A 21017-nucleotide genomic window follows, 5' to 3' on the forward strand; every position below is an offset into this window, starting at 1 on the left:
TTTAGAAAGATAACTGGAGTTAGCATGGACCACAGGAAGGTGAGGCCTGAGGAAGGTCACTCCTGAGTTCAACTCCAGGCCTACAACGTCCAGTAAGGTAGCCTCTGGGCTCGTGTGCTTGCGAGGCCCTTGAAGTCCACATTCGCGATGTAAAATACACACTCCACTTCAAAGAATTAGAGTAAAAATGGTGTAAAAGATGTTGAAATAATAATTGGAACATGTTGGCTTAAGTGAAATCCATTGTTTAAATTAATTTCCCCTGTTTCTTTTTATTCTTTGTAGTGGGACTATAAGTGTTTTTTATGTATACACATATACATATGGCTTATAATGTATTTCTACTGGATAGTGCTGCTCTAGAATGAGGCAACATGTAAGCAATCCCAACGTTCTTCTCAGAACTTTTCTCCAAGAAAACTATGGACTTGTCAAATTTTAGCTTTGTCCAGGTACCTTATACCTCATCAAGGACAATATTCACCTCCATTTTGTTAAAAAATGAACAAAAACAAAAACCAGAGGCCCAACAGGAGCAGGGGTTTGTCCAAGACCCCCCAGCTGTGAAAAGCGAGGCAGCACTAGAACCCGGAGCCGCTTCCAGGCCAGGCTGGTCCTTTTCCTCCCCACACTAGAAAGCAAAGTGGCCCATTCTCCTCTCCTGGGAGGAACTGTTTTGAAAGGGGGTTTGCTCTGGTGCCACATTGACATGTGTGTTTGGTTAGCGCAGACTGTAGGGAAGAGGCCTGCTTTGAAAGCTAACACTCAGTAGGAATGGCAGGGGCAACGGGCATGGGTTCTAGCCCTAGTGCTGCTGCTAAACAGCTGTTGTGCCTCGGACAAGTCCCTTTCCCTTTCTGGCCTCAGTGTCATCATCTGTTGGATGAGACGGGCAGATGTGAAGATATCAGAGAACCCTCGGCAACAACATTTTATTTTATTTTTCTTTCGTAGTTGAAATTTTATTCGTTGCCTTGAAACAGTGACATTTTATGTCTTTGACAAACTCATTCTGGATTCTGTTCCCTGCCCAGCCAGGTTACCTGCAGTGGTTTCTGCCTCTTTATAGAGCAGAGATTCATTCATATCAACTCATGTAATCAGGGATCAGTTCCCATCAGGCAGGGACACCACGGGAGTTGTCTTTCAGAAGGGTGAGCGGTGGCACCCAGAGCGTGTGTTCACTCAAGCTCACTGGGGACAGCACTTACCTTGGAGAGGCCACCGGCACCACTTCGGGTGCTCAGCTGCCAAAGCCAGAACTGTTTATTTCTGTCTTCCCTCCGAGGCTCTTTTAAACCTATTAGCTTCTGACTGTTGTAGCGCTTCTAGCGGGAGGTCAAACGAACAAAAGCAGAATGTTTTCTAGAAGAAAGATAAGGAGGGGGGCTCAGAGAGAACAGTTTCCGTCCTATCTTGCTCTAGTGGAGCAAGGCAGGCAAGGACAGCGGGGCTGATGTATATCATTTCAAGTGGAGTTTATCTGGGTAGCCACCGGTCATACAGGCCCAGTCCTTCTGGTATCTAACGCTTTGTGATGTTAAAATAAATAAATAAAAATTAAATATATCTATTTATTTGTTTATATTCAACATATATATATGTTGATATATATATATATCAACACACACACACACACACATATATATATATATATATATATATAATCAACAGAAACTAAGAAGAGCCCTAAGCAGGCACTGGCCCTCCCGGTGTTCATCTCAACACAGCTGAGCTGGACCAGTCGGGTGTGGGTGGGGAAGGAGTGCCGCGAGAGGGTCCCCAGGAGGGGCTGGCTGCCTGAGAAGGAAGTAGCAGGAACCCCGAGAGGCAGAAGTGCTTCACTTCGCTGAGTTAGACTACAGTGGAGGCTGACTTCCAAAGGCCCTCAGGCTAGGGAGGGATTGTGGGGAGGTAGTGAGAGAGAAGTGACCTCTTGTGTCTGTCTTAATCCTTCCGGATGTTATTTGATCTTCAGCTCTGGGAGTCCTTCACAGCAGCTAGCAGTGCTGCTGTCGAATGCCCCGGCCCATTCTTATATGACAAGGGCTCTTCTGTGCATCCTGCCCCAAGTACAGATTCAGCCTTCCTCTGCAGCTCTGGCTTCCATCCCGGATGGATTCACAGTGTCACCCACCCGCAGGCACGTAGGCCTGGCTTTTCTGGTAGGAAAGCTTGGAACCCAAGACCACTCTTTCTCCTTCCCTTCCCCTCTCTCAAAAAAAAAAAAAAAATTAAAAAAAAAAAAAAAAAAAAAAAAGCTTGGTGAGGTTAATGGATATGAATGGAATGAACACTGCCCTGTGCAGGCCTGGGGGGGGGGCCTGTTGGGCGTGTTGGTCCTTGTCCATTTGATGCTGGTTAACGTGTTTGTCTCCTGGTGCTCTCCCTGTGGTACTGGGTCTACTTAGATAGCCCTGCTTGCAAACCCCAGGTGTTGGCTGAAGAATATCTCCACTCTGTACCTTCAGGCGTCTCGACATTCAGCCCCTTGGTGCTCATCAGCGGTGACACCATGCCTTTCAGCTCTGCTTTGCCTCTTAAAGACTCAGTGGCAAGGCGATTTCTCACAGCAAGAGCTATTCCTTTTCAACCATAATTTGTTATTCTCTAGTCAGTGGAGAACATGCTTGTTTTCCTTAAATGCCTTTTTTAAATGATTGAATCTTGGTCTGAGGCAGAAAGTACAGGAAGCTCTCATGATATAAAAAAGCACAGGAGCCTTTAAAGGTCATGTGGCCATGACAACTGGACCTATGAGTGAGTGTGAAGGATCCCCAACCGAGGATTCAACGTTTTACTATAGCTCCTGGGCTCGAGGGTTCATAAAACATTTTAGTGGCTCAGAGTAGGGTCTGCAGTCTTTACTTTGACCTCAAGAGCAGGTTCTTAGGCTGAATTTCTTGTGAATCATCTTCCCATTGCGGGAATAACACAATGACGCTGGAGGGTGGATGGAGTGCCCATGATACCTTTACCTGGGGTTGCCCTTCTGGGTGTGTCTACCTGAGATCTCTTAGATGGTGTTGTGTGCTGGCCAGGAGAGTGAAACAGCAAAGGGATCCTTTGGTGGCAACAAAGAACAGTAGCATTGTAGTCACCAGGAACCAGCGGGAGGCCAGCTTCTTGGACCTGACCAGCCTTCATGGATGGTCAGTCAGTGTCACTCAAACTGTGTAATTTGTGGAGGTTTCATAAAGGGACAATTTATAACTGTGTAATTTGTGGAGGTTTCATAAAGGGACAATTTATAAAGGTATGAACTAGAGGCAGGGAAACCCTGGTACTTGGGGAAAAAACAAGGGAGAACATAATCACTGAAATGGGAGGCGGGAGGAGAGAGGGGCAAGAGTGTGTGAACATGAGGAGTGTGTGGAGAGGCACCATATGGAGCGGCCACCTTCAGTCCTGGCTGGAGCAGGGTAGGAGCAGGAAGTAGAAACTCCTGCCTCGCTGGCCTCCTGCCCTCTGCTGTCCTGCCCTATTCCCTGGTGGTCTAATCCAGCTGAAGGACAAAGGACAAGGCAGCACATTGATGCTGCCCTATAGACCAGCTTCCCGGGGCACAGAGCAGGGCTGAAAAGGGTAGAGAGTGAATCGAAAGGGGCAACAGAAGATTCCAGCACAGTGGAGTAGAGGAGAGATCAGGAGGGGGTGTATGAGAGTGTCCAGAGCAAATCTTGGTCCTGAGCAGATCCGCGCCTGCGCAGGTGGTGTGCTGAGGCATTCTTCTTGCTTTGGCGTTAGGGTCGGGACCCTGTCCGCAATCCCCTAACACATAATGGGAGCCATCAAGGTCCTCAGTCCCTAAATGTTCTTCCCCACCCCCAAACCTTAACACTCCATCACTCACAGGTTGATCCCATTTTAACTTTTTTCTTTGAACTAAAAGGTTCTGCTAACTTGACATTGTCCTTGGCATTCATGACCCTACATGTAAGGAAGAAAGAAAACAAACACTTCCTGAGTCCCTACTCTGTGCCTGTACCCTGTGCAAGAGGTTTGACTGACAAAATCACTTTAATTGCACCACAGCCCTCTAAGACAAGTATTACTATCTGCATTTCACACACGAAGAAAATGAGGCGTGGGGGTGGGGGTCAGCCTGCCCATATTCAGAGCTCCAGTTTAAATATTTTTATAACCTGCTTAGTCCAAAGGCCATGCACTCCGATACCCCAGTGATTCCCAATCTTCAGAGTGCTTCAGGTAGGCAGAGGGGCTTGTGAACAAGGTGGGGCCTTTAACTGAGAGCAGGTGTTAATGTGAGAAGAGGGGGAAAGTCATCCCGAAGAAGAGAAGAGGATACGGCGCAGGCGAGGATGCTGTCTTAGCAGGTCCCACAGACTGGGAGGCTTATATGACAGAGACTAATTCTCAGTTCTGGAGCGGGGAGGAGCCCAAGATCAAGGTGCCCGCAGGCAGATGTGTTTCCTGGTGAGGACCCTCTTCCCGGGTTGCAGAGGGCCACCTTCTGGCTGTGCCCTCACACGGTGGAGAGAGAGGGCTCTGGTTTCTTTTTCCTCTAGGGACGCCAGTCCTATCATGGGGGCCCACCCTCATGACCTGATCTAAACCTACTTGTCTCCCAAAGGCCCCACTTCTAAGTACCATCCTGGTGGGGTTAACATCACATGAGAATTTGGGGCCAGACACCAACACTCAGTCCAAGCAGATAGGAACCTTGAAGACTCTTGCCTAGGGTGGGTCCACTCCGCTGCTAGGTAGTGACTGTGTCCTCCCCACATCCCAGGACGGGCTCCAATGTAACTGCCTCCTCTTTCTCTGCCCTTGACTCCAGTCCAACCCCGACATTCAGTCTTCTAGCCTCAGTGGATCTCACAGAAAGCATGAATGCTCTTCCTAGTGACATATTTGAACTTAGAGCTGATGGTATAGTGTTAATTGCATCTGTCTATAGACAAAATGTCCTGGGTTTGAAATTTTCTGATGATCTAGGTAGCCCTTGCCAGGCAACTCTGACTTTCCGTTTTGTCACCTGTAAAATGGAGTAGCACTATTTACCTATGTAAAACTTCAGCACAAGGTTAGAGACCAGTGCGTATAAAGAACTGTCTGGTCGCCTGCCCCCTGATTCCCAGGCCTGGGATTCTGCCTGTGACACTGCATCTCCTTTTTTTGAAGCACAAGATGTGGCATGTGTTAAATGTCGCAGCGTCCAGGGGACCTGCCCCTGCACGTGGGTAGCCTGCAGTCCTAACCTGTGGGTCAGAAGGTTGGCTCTGACGCATGAGACAGCAAACAGGTAAAAAGGGAAGCAAGACGTGGGGTGTGATGTGAAGGAAATAGCTAGGATTTACTCTTCTAAAGCCACCCGTACAACACGAGAGGTGCTAGGGGAACCGGAGATTCTTCCATTCGGGAGAGTGATTCACCCGGAGCTGTTCCCCAGCCTGTTAGCTACTGGGCTGGAGCGCCCTCTAGCGGTCCACTCGCTGACCCTGTAGGATTTGCTTTGTAAATTTTTCTTCTTTTAATGAGATCAGTTTTTTTCTCAGTCCCTCAAAGTTTTACTGAGAGTTATTTCTTGCCAGGGGATATTCTAAGCACGGGGGATATAGCGGTATTGAAAATTCCTGCACCCCTAACTGGTGTGGCCCAGTGGGTCGGGGCATCGTCCTACAGACCTAAAGGTCTCCAGTTTGATTCCTGTCAGGGTGCATACCTGGGTCGCAGGCCTGGTCCTCGGCTGGGGATCTGGGAGAGGTAACCTATGCATGTTTCTCTCCCACTCTTCCTCTAAAATAAACAAATAAATGATTAAAATCTTAAAAAGAATTCCTGCAATGTTCTTTCTTTAAACTGACTCAGTATCTCATTAGTAAATTACATTTGCAGCCCCGAAGCATATAATTTGCTCCACTTTATGTATTGCAAAAAGTGAATTTTAAAAAACGAGCAGGCATAGAACCCAAATAAAATGAAACAAGAGCATCATGAAACACTGATGTAAGTTTGAGGAATGAGCCTTTTTCACTCAATTTTATGTGACTTGCCATTGTGTCTTAGTACTTCTTTCCTTTATTATAGAGTATACTTCTGAGTTTCATATGCTGTTTAGGTTTGTCTATGGATGTATTTACCTCTTGCAGAGTTTCCTCTAGTTCTTTTTTTAATATAATATGTGATGTATTATAACTCTTTTAAATCTCTGTTTCTCTCTCTCTTTTTAATTTATTGATTTTAGAGAGGGAGAGGAAGAGTGGGAGAGAGAGAGAGAAAGAGAGAAAGAGAAATCAGTTCTGTGTCCCGACTGGGGATAGAACCCACAACCTTGTGGTAATAGGATGATGCTCTAATCAACTGAGCTACCCAGTCAGGGCAGGGTTCCTTTAGTTCTGCACTGTCAAATACAATAGCCAATAGTCACCTATGACTGTTTAAATGAAATAAGATTTACAATTTATTTCTTTAATTGCACTACTAACATTTCCAGTGGCCAATGCCCCCGTATCGCTGGTGGCTATCTCGTTGGGCCGTACAGACATATTCCATCAGAGAAGGTTCTAATGAACGACAATGTTGTGATAGGGAATTCAGCTCTGGGAATGTTGCATTATGTTAGTATAGAGGCGTAATTCATTCACTCCTTTCTTCTGTCCTCTAACCTGCAGTTAGAAAGTAGCCTCCAGCTGACACCATGAGAAAAACAGAGGGTGTGTGAGCTGAAAGACCTAACTTCCTACTGTTCACTGAGCATTGGGAGAGGCGTCCACCTTCTTTGTTCCCCTTTGGCCGAGCTGATCATCCAAATGTGCATCAGACCAACAAAGGGAGCTGGTTCCCAGGCCGCACAGCCCTGTGGTTGCTTCTTCCTTGGGAGATTTTGGTTGCCAAAGCTTTGCCTCTCTACCTGCTTTGCCCTGGGTTGGCCCACTCTGCTCTTGACCTCTGCCCTTTCTAGTTCTGACTTTGGGCTAGAAGAGACTTGAGGGGACGGTTTGCTTATCAATAACTTATACACAGGGAAGTGTATGTAAGCATATACTTCCTCCTATGAGAGAGCAAGTAGGCAATGAATGTGAGGGGGTCTGACAAGTTGAAAGTCTTTACTTTTTGAGCCATTATCATTTTCTTTGCTTCGGCAGGAAAAAAAAAAAAAGCTGGCTTGAGCATACCAAACCACAGGCTCTTCTGCTGCTCACTACCTCTGTGACTCTGGGCAAGTCATTTCCCTCACCCCTAGGCCTCATTTTATTCACATGTGGTGAGGGATGTGGGACTTGATGATTTCCAAGGTCATCTGCAATTCTAGATTCTATAACTTAGCCAAAGTCTTTAAAGCTTTCGTGACTCCAGTGGACAAAGAGGTTGTGATCAAAACAGAGTTTCTCCCCAAAGATAAATCCCTGGCTCAGATAGTTTCACTGGAGAATTCTTTTGAATGCCTAAAGGAGAATAAACATTGATTTTATACAACCTCCTCCAGAAATCTGAGAAGGGACCACTTCTCAACTCATTTTATGAGGCCAGATTGTCTTGATACCAAAACCAGACAAAGACAGTACTGAAAAAGAAAACTATAAACCAGTATCTCTCATGAACTTAGATGCACAATCTCCAATAAAATATTAGCAAATTGAATCCATCATTATTATAAAACAATTGTAAATATAATATAAAAGGAATTACATACCATGAGCAAGTAGAATTTATTCCAGATATGTAGTCTGTTTAAATATTCAAAAGTGCACCATCTCAAGTAAGTGGTCAATAAACTTTAGATATTTTTTATAAGTCTACCATATTAACAGGTAACAGATAAAAACCATATAATCTCATCAATTGGAACAGAAAAACCATTTGATAAAATCCAACACATTTATGATAAAAAGTTTCAGCAACTTAGGAATCGAGAGGAACTAACTCAATTTAATAATAAAGAGTATCTACAACCCCCTACAGCCAACACTACAGTTGGTGGTGAAAGACTGACGTTTCCTCCCTAAGACTGGAAACAAGGCAAGGATGTTTTCTCTCACCACTCTTACTCAGCCAAGTCCTGAAAGTTCTAGCCACTGCAATAGAGAAAGAAAAATAAATTAAAAGCATACAGAATGGAAAGAACCTACAAAAATTAATAAAAACTATGACTGCTATATAGTTTTTAGGTCACAGGATACAAAGTCAACATACTAAAATTAATTACATTTCTATATGCTAAGAACAAACAGGTAGGAACTGAAATTTAAAATACTATACCATTCATAATTGTTATAAAGAAAATGAAACACTTAAGTGAAAACTTAAAACATGCACAAGATTTGGCCCTGGCTGGTGTGACTCAGTGGATTGAGCATTGGCCTGCAAACCAAAGGGTTGCTGGTTCGATTCCCAGTCAGGGCACATGTCTGGGTTGCAGGCCAGGTCCCCAGTAGGGGGTGCATGAGAGGCAACCACACACTGAGGTTTCTCTCCCTCTCTTTCTACCACCTTTTACCTCTCTCTAAAAATAAACAAATAAAACATTAAAAAATATATACTTAAGTGTAAACTTAAAACACACATAAGATTTGGCCCTGGCTGATGTGGCTCAGTGGATTGAGCATTGGCCTGCAAACCTAAAGGTTTCAAGTTTGACTCCCAGTCAGGGCATGTGCCTGGGTTGTGGGCCAGGTCCCCAGTTAGGGGTGTTTGAGAGGCAGCCAGTTGATGTATCTCTCATACATTGATGTTTCTCTCCTTCTCTTTCTCCCTCTCTTCCCCTCTCTAAAGTAAATGAATAAAATGTTTTTAAAAAACATGCAAAAGATTTGTACACTGAAAATTACAAAATGCTGCTGAAACAAATTTTAAAAAGACCTAAATAAATGGGGAGATATACTGTGGGCATGGGCTGGAAGGTTCAACATAGCAGAGATGCCAATTCTTCCTAAATTCATCTATAGATTTAATATAATTTATATCGAAATCCCAGCAAGGTGTTTTTGTAGACATAGGCAAGTTTATTCAGATGGAAAAGCACAGGGTCTAGAATAATTACTACAATCTTAAAGCAAAAAGAGAAGAAAGTGGGAAGAATTTCTCCATCTCATACTGAGATAAAACAGGAGAACAGGATGAAAGAAAAGAGGGATTGAACCCTGGTCAGCCCTTTCCTGAGAAAGTAGTGAAGGAGCCTCAGAAGGCTTCTCTTCATCTGATGGCTGGAGCAATGACGGTCATGGGGACCCTCGAAGGCCATAGGGGGCACGGGAAGTCCTATTTCCTAGAGAAAATCCCCCATCCTCTTCGAACTCCTTCATGAATGGCAGGGACTTTAGTGAGAGGTGCTTAGGAGGAAGAATCTGAAATGCTACTGGTTTCTTGGGGTGTCTCATGGGAAAAGTCACGTGTTCTCATTTGATCCCCAGGTGCATCCATAATTTGAAGGCAGACCGATATCTTCGAGTTCCTGGTTAATGGTTGTGTGCCAGACCTGATCCTGAACATGGCATTTGTCCATGTGCCTTCTGTGAACTTTTCATAGGAGAAAGAAGAGATGTAGAGTCTGCTTCGAGTTTAGATTAAGAGGCAGGACTGGAATTGGGGCAAGTCACACACAAAGGTGAAATCAGGAATTTCAGTGATGGTTAATTTCTAGATATTCCATCAGTCTCTTTTCCACCTCTGTCTGTCCTTTTCTACAAATTTCCTGTTTTTTCATACAGGCTCTATCTGTTACCTTTAGTAACTTTAAGCTTCCTTGTTTTGTATTGCCTTTCAGATCGCTCCATCATTTCTAATTCTTGGGATGCCAATTCTCCAACCACCTGTGTCTACTCAGGTGGCTCATTTCTTCTTGTGCTTTCTAAATTTTTATTATGTCCTCGTCTTCAGCTCGGACTGTTTTATTTTCAGTGAGAGTGCTCTAGAAGTAAAGCCATTTTGCCTTTGCTTCTGCTGGGGCCCCAGGGTTGAACAGAGCAGAGATGAACTCCTATGTTAATTTCTTGGCCTAGAATTCTCATTACCATAGGGCAGGTAGTAGAACTTTGGACCCACGCAGCATAAACTTGGTTCGGTAATTTCTTGTAGGAGAATTCCCCTTCCCCCTCCCACGGCCACCACCATCCCCTGCCTCCCTGTCTCAAGCTCTGAGACACAACGATCTTGCCTTCTGTTTCTCTGGACTGCTGGGAAGAGTTCTGCAAGTCACTTCTGGGCGGTTTTATACAAGATTCCAGCCTGCAGCCAGGCCCGGTCCCCACCCCTCCCTGACTGCCACATCGGGCTCATGTGACAGCTCTCTCTGGCTGCCCGTTCCCTCTCTGGTTCTGAAACATGATGATTCTCCTTCCTTTTTGTTTTTGTTTTTTACTTTGGTTATATATGTCCATATATATCCATATCTCTATCTATCTGTCTGTCTGGAGAGAGGGACCTGGTTTACTGACATTTAGATGTCTGTAGGGTGAGGAGACCCGTTCCCATTAGCCCAGTCCTACATGTTGTAGGGACCTCCTGTCCTCTGAGGAATTTGTTTAACAAAATAACCTCCAGAATATCTACCATATGTCTTGGGCTACACATAAAATCATCCCAGGACTCTTAATAAGCCTGAATTTGTACTTATTTGAATAATTAAGAGTTTTTGGCTTTTGATTAACCAGAACATTCGATTCGTGCTGAATAATTCTGGCGAGTGTTTCATGACCTTACACTTGACATTTCTTGTTGCAAAGGGGTAGGGATACCTTTGGTTTGAAGACTTTTCATTTATGGTCTTCCTTCTCCAGGTAACATCTTTTCTCTCTGCAGGGGTATAACTTATATCTCTAATCATATACACATATTTGTCCATCAGGAAACAGTTAAAAACTCAAGGCTCACATCCCCCCAAAAGTCTTTCTGGATTAGCTCCTGTACTTATCTTGCCCCTGCATTTACCCTACATGAATCACATCAAATTATTTTGCTTTCACTAACATGAGAGTTGGTGAGTATTCCTGTTTTTTAGACATGTACACAATAATCTATAATAACAAAGAGCTGGGTGAGGGGATTATGGTGTCTTCTACTTTTATGCGTATCTCACGAGGCCCAGGAAGGTGCTCTCTACCCAGTGAGTATTTGGTTATTTTGCAGACAGATGGCATGAATGTTCTTGTCTTATTCTTTTATTTCCCCTTTTTATTGTATTTACTAGGGTGACACTAGTTAAAAATTATCCAGGTTACAACGCATCATCTGTATGCTGTGTTGTGCCTTCACTGCCCCAAGTCAAGTCTCCGTCCTTGTCCTACCACCCTGGGGCCCTCCTGGTTCCCTCTAGCCATTTTGTCTCCAGAGGGCATCAGCAACCCAGGATCTCCGTTTGAGAATCCAGGAGCTTCATTTCTTCCCAGTACCAGCTGCTGAGCCCATTACCGAGAGCTAGGCAGGAAGAGCTCAGGCTCTTGAATAGCAATGACATCAAGATAGCCCTCCTTCCCCCAGCCAAGCTCTGCTTTGGAGCCAGTGAGGTGACCAGCCCCCAGTCCTGCTGGCATTTCCTCTTCGGGTACTCAGTGGGTCATTAAGGGGTGGAGGGTTTGGGTAGGGGCCAGGAGAAATGGGAAGAGCTACTGGAATGAAAGGCGGGTGCCAGTGACTCTGGCTTCCAGGCTGGAGGCACATTTAGAGAGGCAGCCCTTGGTTTTCATGTTGGGATCACAGTGGAGGGACTTCCTTCCTGCAGCCTACGGCGAGGACAGACGTAGCTAAAAAGACAACCCCCTCCTCTGTAGGATATGAGGTTTTGCCCCATTCCGTGGGCTCCATTATATTTCCCCAGTGATCCCAGATGATGTCTTAGTGCTCTCCCTGCCCCCTGCAAGCCCAGGAATTCCTTACTTCCGCCATACCATCCCGGAACGCCTTCCTGGCTCCTGGAACTGTCTTTGGTCTTAAATGGTATCATGACATTGGAATTACTTTCTAATCTGGCGGGTAGATGTGAGTCCAGGCGTGTGAGTGGAAAGTAAGATAAGCCCAACCAAGCAAAGAAGCATAACTAAGAAATGAATGCTAATGATGCTTAATTGCTCAAGCAAGACTAGGGTGGATAGGATGGCTGTCATGGTCCAGTATGGCCTGGGGCTGAGTGGGTCGGTTCCACACAGGTCTGCCCCCTGCCTGTTTTCTACAGCTCTCACCCACCGTTGTCCTGCAAGGTCCCTGGTCCGTGCCTCCATGGTACCTCCACACCCCGCACAGGTGGGGCGGCTTAGCCAGAGGTGCCTAGAGAAGACTCCCTCCCCACTGTCATCTGAGTAGTTACTGGTATTGAAGGTGACTTCCCTTCCACCCTTCAACTTGTCAGTTTTCTCACATCCTTCACACAGGGCTCCAGAAAGAAGGGGTGAGGGGGCGGTGCAGCGCACACCTTGATTTACCACTTCCGTTCTACTCTCAAGCTTCCTCCTGGAGTAGCTTGGAGAACAGTATTAATATATATAGACCACAGAAAACAGTGCATAGCATATCACAAGCAGTCAGTAAGTTAGCCACTTTTAAATGTACATACAGAAATTGTAGTTTTTACATATGCATGTATGCATACATGGACATTGAGAGGATCCATACAGAACACTATTATTTTTTTTTACTGAGATATGAACATTAACAAACATTTTGATGTTCTGGACTGTAAGTTCCCGAAGGGGCAGAAAGCACATGTTAACTGTCTTTTATTTTTTCCTAAGCACAAAGCAAGGCACCAGGCATAGAGAAGGCATTGGAAACACAGCTGAACATTGCCCTGAGCTGTCCACCTGTGTAAGCTGGCCTCGTAAGTTTACATGGAAAGTGAATAGGGCAGAATAAACAGATGACAGCTTTAGAAGTGAAAAAATGTAAAACGAGTAGACTGGTGCTGCGGCGGGGCAGAGGGAGAGGAGCTAAGTGGGCGTGCTTTCTGTCGGCAGCCTCAAGCTGGCACGAACCCGGCCCTTTCTCCTGTGCGGGAGGGCCCCCCCTCTCTCTGTTTCTCTCGGGTCTGCTCCTTCTGAGCAGCCCGGAGGGCGGGGCTGTGCCCGGCACCACCTGCGTCTCCGCATTCCTTCAGAGAGCTGTTGGCTATAAACAAGGATCTTTTCCTTTTAGCTCAGCCGTAAGGACGAAGCAGCTGAGGCTTTTGTTCTGTTTTTTTTTTTTAATGTTTCCTTCCACTTATTTTGATTAACACTTTTACATAGACGTTACCGATTCTGTTTGGTATCCTGTATTCTCTAGCTTGCTTATTATTATTATTTTTTAACATTTTGACCTCTTTACCCATTTCTTCCACCCTCACTCCCACCTCTGGCAACACCAATCTGTTCTCTGTCTCTGTAAACTTGGTTTAAAAAACTTTAAAAATAAGATTTCATGTATAAGAGGGATCATAGGTATTTGTCTTTCTCTGTGTGACTTATTTCACTTAGCATAATGCCTTTGAGGTTTAGTCATGTCTCAAATGGCAAGATTTCCTTCACTTTTATGGCTGAATGATATTCCATTGTATACATGGAATAAACAGTGCTATCCATGAACAGTGCTACCATGAACATGAAGGTGTACATAACGTTTCAAGTTAGTGCTTTTATTTTCAGTTTATGCTGTGGGCCATTTCAAACACACAAAAAGGTAAAGAGAATAGTATCGATATTTCCCTTCCCATACTGCCAGAATGGTCAGTATATGGCCAATCTTGCCTCACTTATAGTATCTTACTTAGATTGTCTCATTTTTATTATGTTTTATAAAACTTTATTGTGGTAAAACATATATAACACGAAATTTGCCATCTGAACCACTTTTAAGTGTACAACTCAGTGGCACTAATCATACTCACAATGTTGTGCAATCATTCCACTATTTCTGAAAATTTTTTCATCATCTGAAACAGAAATTTCATACCCATTAAGCAATAAGTCTCCCTTCCCCTTGACCTCAGCCCTGATAATTTGAATTTACTTATTCTAGATATTTCATATAAGTCGAGCCATACTGTATTTATCATTATTCATGTTGCTTATTTTACTTAGCATCACATTCTCAAGTTTCATCCATATTTTAACATGTATCAGAACTTATTGTGCTGTAAAGCTGAGTGATATTCCATTGTACGTATATATCACATTTTGCTTATCCATTCTTCTGCTGATGGACACTGGGTTGTTTACACTCCATCGTCATTGTGAATAATGCTTCAGTGAACACTGGTGAACAAATGCCTGTTTGAGCCCCGTTTTCAGTTCTTCGGGGTACATAGCTAGGCAGGGGAGTGCTGGGCCATATGATAATCTCCGTTTAACTTTTTGAGGAGTGGACAAACTGTTTACCATAGTGATGGAAGGGTCCCAATTTCTCCACATCTCCTCCAACACTTACTTTTCTATTTTCAAAAAGTTATAGTCATGTGAATGACTATAGTCTAGTTGGTGTGAAGTCATAGCTCATTGTGGTTTTCACTTGCATTTCCCTGATAGTGACCATCTTTTCATGTTCTTACTGGGTATGAGCATGAAATATCTATTTGATATTTCTATTAATATTTACTCAAGTCCTTTGCCCATTTTTAAATTGGGTTGTTTATCTGTTTGTCTTTTTGTTGTTGAGTTGCAGGAGTTCTTTATATATTCTGGATGTTAAACCTTTATTTATTTATTTATTTATTTTAAAGATTTTATTTATTTATCTTTAGAGGGGAAGGGAAGGAGAGAGGGAGAGAAACATCAATGTATGGTTGCCTTTCATGCGTCCCCTGCTGGGAACTGGCCTGCAGGGAACTGGTCTGCAACCCAGGCATGTGCCCTGACTGGAAATCGAACCGCGATTATCTGGTTCACAGGCCCGTGCTCAATCCACTGAGCTACACCAGCCAGGGCTTAAACCTTTATTAAACATATGATTTACAAATATTTTCTTCCATACTGAGGATTGTCATTCCACTTTCTTGATGGTTTTCTTTGATGCACAAAAATTTTTTATTTCAATGAAGTCCAATTTATCTTTTTCCTTTGATGCTTATGCTTTTTAAGTGTAATATTTTAAAAATGGTTGTCAAATCTAAGGTTGTGAAGACCTGCCTCTTTGTTTTCTTGTAAGGGTTTTGTAGTTTTATTTCTTAAACTTATCTATTTTTAATTAATTGTTATCTATGGAATGAGGCTCAGAAGTATATTGTTATAAAGCAGCTTATATAGTGAGGAGACAGTGACCGTTTATTCTTTGCAGTGACTGGTTATAATCAGTTATAATTCTATCTTCAGTTATATAATTTAATACAATCAATAATAATTCTATAATTTTTAAGAAAATTATTGAATTTTCTTAAATGATAGCAAATTGGTTAGCGGTCACCTCATATAAATTTTAGGAAACAGTTTAAATTTCACTTATGGTTTTCAGAGGCATGAGCAAGAAGTGATACAGGTCAAGTTAGTCTTGCTTTTCTTGCAAAATAAACTAAATTAAACTTTGCTGTGTGACTAACCTGGCTTTGTCTGCTCAGGAAATTTTCAGATCTGGTCTTTGTTTGTGTTTGATTTTAACAGGTGTAATGTAAAGGCCCGACATTGTGCTTTTCCATGTGAATATCCAGTTTTCCTAGGACCATTTGTTGAGACTATTCTCTTCCTATTGAATGATTGTCCCCCTTCTTGACTACCATTTGACCTTGCGAGGGTTTATTTCTGGGCTCTCAATTTTATTCTATTGGTCTATATACTAATCCTTATGTTAGTATCACACTGTTTTTTTTTTAATTTTTAACTTATTGATTTTAGAGAAAGAGAGAGGAAGGAGAAGGGAGAGAGAAAGAGAGAGAGAAATTGATTTGCTGTTCCACTTATTTATGCATTCATTGATTGCTTCTTGTTTGTGCCCTGATCGGAAATGGAACCTGCAAATTTGGCATATCAGGATGACACTCTAATCAACCAAGCTACCTGGGCAAGGCCACACAGTTTTGATTATTGTTGCTTTGTAGTAAGTTTTGAAATGAAGAAGTATGAGTTCTCCAACTTGGTTTTTTTTCAAGATTGTTTTGGCTATTTGCTATGCCTTCAGATTTCATCTAAATTTTAAGATGGGGTTTTCCATCTCTGCAAAAAAAAATGCCTACATATGCAACATATAAAATCAATGTAACATGTGACAATAATAGAATGAAGGAGAAAGAAATGTGATCATTTTAACTGCTGCAGAAAAAGGTTGATGATGACAAAATCTACTGGGATTTTGATATAGATTGCAATGAGTCTGTATATTGCTTGGGGTAGTATTGTCATCTTAACAATATTAAGTCTTCCAATCCAGGAACATGGGGTGTTTTCCCATTTATTTTCTTTCAGTAATTTGTAGTTTTCCGTGTACATGTCTTGGGCCGCCTTGGTTAAAGTTATTCCTAAATATTTTATTCTTTTCAATGCTATTGCAAATGAAATTATTTTCACAATTTCCTGTCTAGATTGTTCAGTGGTAGTGTATAGAAATACAACTGATTTTATATTTTGTATCCTACAACTTTGTTGAGTTTGCTTATTAGCACTAATAATTTTTTGTGTGGATTCTTTAGGGTATTAGAGATAGTTTTCCTTTTCCAGTTTGGATACCTTTTATTTCTTTTTCCCCCCACATTGTTCTAGTTACATGTTGAAAAGAAGTGGCAAAAGTGGGCATTCTTGTCTTGTTCCTGATCTTAGGGAGGAAAAACACCATTGAGTCTGATGTTTTTCACACAAAGCATTTATCATGGTGAGGCAGTTCCCTTCTACCACTACTTTATTGAATGTTTTTTACTATAAAAACATGTGCATATTAGATTTTGTCCACATCTAACCTTTCTGCATCAGTTGAAATGATTATGCGTTTTCTCCCCTTCATTCTATTAACGTCACACATTACATTGACTTCGTATGTTTCAGTCCTAGGAGAAGTCTCACTTGGTCCTGGTGTATAATTCTTTAAATATGCTGCTGAATTTGGTTTGCTGGTATTTTGCTGAGGATTTTTTGCAACTATGTTCATAAGGGACATTGATGTACAGTTTTTTTTTCTTGTAGTATTTTTATCTGTGGTGTCAGGATGAGTTAGGAAGTGTTCCCTCCTCTTCAATTTTTTAGAGGAGTTTGATAAGAATTGGGAGCAATTCTTCTTTAATGTTTGGTGGAATTCACCAGTGAACCCATGTAGTTTCTTTCTTTGTTGGGAGGTTTTGATTACTGATTCAGTTTCCTTACTTATTACAGATCTGTTTAAATTTTCTATTTCTTTTTGAGTCACTTTTGGTAGAAATTTGTGTTTCTAAGAGTTTGCCCATTTAATTTAGATTATCCATTCTGTTGGCATTGATACTATTCTTTTTAATCATTTTTATTTCTGTAAAGTTGGTAATAATGTTTTTTCTTTTATTTCTCATTTTAATAATTTGAGTCTTTTGTGTTTTCCTTAGTCAAGGTGCCATGTACTTTTACATTACATTACATTGGGAGGCATGTAAAATCTGGCTGTCTTTCTTTTGGTGATATTAAAATTGCTCAGTGGGGTTTGGGTGTTGTCAGCCTGACCCATTCATTATAAAACTCTCTGTTAGCTTTCACCTAATGGTTTTCATAGCTTTTGATGATCACTGCCCACATCTATTATTTCATAGGGGGATGCTGAAGTTTTGAAGAACATATTTCAATGAACTGATCAGACATGCCAAGGTAGAATGAAAGATGCATTTTCCATATCCAGCTTTCCAGTTCTGAAGATTGATGTGGTAGAAAAGAAACACATCCAACAGCCAAGAGCATGGAGACCAGCCACATGGGTAAGATCTTAGATTAATTACTTGGCTCTTTAAGCTACCGTCTCCACAAGTAGGTCACTGGACAAGATGACCTGTCCAAGTTCCTTCAGAGGTCTATTCTTTAAAATGGTTAAGATGGTAATTTTTTTAAAAGATCTTATTTATTCATTTTTAGAAAGGGGAAGGGAAGGAGAAAAGAGAGGGTGAGAAACATCAGTGTGTGGTTGCCCACTACTGGGGACCTGGCCCACAACCCAGGCGTGTGCCCTGACTGGGACTCTAACCAGGACCTTTTGGTTCACAGTTGCAGCCTGGTACTCAACCCCCTGAGCCACACCAGCCAGAGCTATTCCTTTAACTTAACATGTAATCACAGTTATGACTGGTCAGCTTTCAAGACACCTACCCCTTAGTTCCTGCCACTCATTTTATTTTAAAAAATGTTCCTTGTAAAATGAGTGGCATTTTTCTTGCAAGAATTCTGGTCCAATTCATTGCACTTCAGTGTTTATACTTATCACAGGAGACGTCATCCCAGGCAAGCTGCTCAAAGGGACCACCCCTCCTTTTATCAAAGGGCTCATTCCCTAAAGCACTGCCTACACTTGGGTTGGGCAGAAATTCCTTCCACTCTCCCGAGAGCATCTAGTGTCCTCACATGTTCTCCACCTTGGGCAAACTCTTCTCAGGGAAGGGTCTGGTAAAGTCATTCATTCTGAGGTGTAATTGACCTAGACCTTCTCTTTCAGAGGTCTTTTCATTTGAGTAAGGGATAAAACCTGCAGTAAAAAGTGTGACTGTATAATGGTGGAATTTTAAGGAGAATTTATTTTCTTGGAGTAAGACATCTTTCTATCTCCCTCCAATCATATGCTACATCATCTTTAAAACAGTGTGCCTGACAATGGTTCTGCCAACATTTTTTTAAAGGGTCCTTTTTTAAAAAAAGTTTATTTACTTATTTTTAGAGAGAGGGGAGGGAGGGAGAAAGAGAAGGTAAGAAACATCAATGTGTAGTTGCCTCTCCCATGCTGCCTTACTAGGGACCTGGCCTGCAACCCAGGCATGTGCTCTGACTAGGAATAGAACTGGCAACTCTTTGGTTTGTAGTCTGGCACTCAGTCTCCTGAGCCACACCAGCCATGGCTGACAACATTTTCTTAAAGTTAAATTTATTGGGGTAACTGGTTAATAATATCATGTAAGTTTCAGATACAATTTTATATCATCTGTATATTTTACTGTACACTCACCATTCGAAGTCTCCTTCCAACAATACATATTTGACCTCCTTAACCTCTCCATCCTCTCCTAACCCCCTTCCCTCTTATAACCACCACCCTGTTATCTACGTCTATGAGTTTGTTTTCTAACAACATTTTAAAAAATTGTTTTTAGAGAGGGGAAGACGGGAAGAAAGAGAGGGAGAGAAATATTGACGTGAGAGAGAAATATCGATCAGTTGTCTCTCACATGTGCCACAGTGATGGGAGACCGAGCCCAAAACCCAGACATGTGCCCTGACTGGGAATTGAACCAGTGACCCCTTGCCTTGTAGTAAAATGCCCAAACAGCTGAGCCACACTGGTCAGGGCTCTAACAACATTTTTTAATCCACTGTTCTTCCCAGTGTTCTATAGCCTCTTGGAAGCTGTATGAAAGAAAGATCGCCTTTAAATGTCTCCAGAGAGGGCTCATCGCGGTCAAGTTAGGCTGGTGAATCAGGGGAGAAAACTACCCTTAGAGAAGGTGGTAGTGGATGAGTCCCAGGGGCAAGTCAGTTAGGGAAAGAGCGTGTTCCAGGAAGTTTGTGGTAGAATAACTGGTCTTGGGAATAAGAAAACCTTTCACTAGGAAGGGGTTACATTGGTCAACTTTAAAATGAGAGGTGAGAACCCAATATAATGAGTATTAAGCCTGTACATTTGAATGTAACTAGGAATGAATAAGTGAAGGTGAAGTGCCCCGGACTGAGGCTGAGAATGGTGAGTAAATGCCAATGGGCCCCTTTTCTGAGGTCCCTGTATATTAAGCAAAGCAGACCCGGCAGCTTAAAGAAACCACACCAATCTGGCAAATATCTATCTACACTTTTGTGTATGATAGTCCCAGCATCTGGGAGGCTGTTTTGTTTTGTTTTTCCAACGCTTTTCCAAGTCCTAATCATTTGTTAACACTCAACTTCAATTCCCATATCCGTGAAGTTTTTTTCTGATTACCCTCATCTGGAAGTGATTTCTTCTTTCTCGGGATCCGGCTATCACAGATGCTCATTTCCCTTCTACTGTCCTTGTCATTCGGCAGTGATTTTCCTGTGTTAGGTCTTGTCTTCTAAAGTGGGATCTGTTTGAAGGTAGCAATCGTGCCTGATGCCTCCTGGTACCCCCAGGACCCAGCCTGGTGCCCCGCACATGGTTGTGTGCAGTGAGGGCTGATGATGAGTAACTAGTCAATGCAACAGGGCAGGCATTCTTTCTCAGCTGTCCTCTTCCAAAAAAAGGACTTGCTTGAGGAGTTTCCCTGGGACAATGACAGTGAACATGGAGAACTGGCTAGTCAGTGACTTGTTCCCCCTGAGCAAAGGGGGCTGCTGCTGGGCTTAGGCTGCTCTGCCTGTCTTGCTTTAGAATGACTTTCCCATGACACACTCAGGACCTGAGGTTCGGTGCCATCGGCACCACTACTGAGCGATGAGTGGTGAGAGATGCAGCCAAGCGCGCCAACCTCTGACCTGGTTCCGCTCTGCGCTTTTTGCAGCAAGGGGGTTGGTGTTTCATTCCCAGCTCAACCCATGGAGCGTGCCCAGTGGGTACTAGCTGGGCTTTGGTGCAGGGCGTGGGCTTGCATCTCTAAGCGGGTAAGGACTTGGGCTGGGCGCACGTGTCTAGGCATATGAATGCGACGACTCTTTCAGTGGGAGGGGCATACATCTGAGTCTCTGAGTTTCTGTCCACTGTGTGGATGCAGCCCTGAGTTTGTGTGTCTGATGGTGGGGGGTCCGTATCCGCACATGTGTGTGCCGTGTGGGTGTGACACTTTCGCCCTTCTTTGTGTGTGACCATATGTGACAGCTCTCCCATCTGAGTTTCTGCCATGCTGGGTGTGTGCATCAGTGTGTCTCACCTTTGCGTGTATATGTATGGCCATTCGAAGTGTCTCTCCTGCTCGTTCCTTCTTGTCCTCAAACCCTAACTTTGACCACATGAAACATATTTCAATTGGTTCATTGGCGTCCTTCTTCTTGAGATGAGGATGA

This window comes from Artibeus jamaicensis, unplaced genomic scaffold, assembly GCF_021234435.1.
Source record: "Artibeus jamaicensis isolate MK-2021 breed Jamaican fruit bat unplaced genomic scaffold, CSHL_Jam_final scaffold_833, whole genome shotgun sequence".
In the NCBI taxonomy this organism is placed as follows: Eukaryota; Metazoa; Chordata; class Mammalia; order Chiroptera; family Phyllostomidae; genus Artibeus; species Artibeus jamaicensis.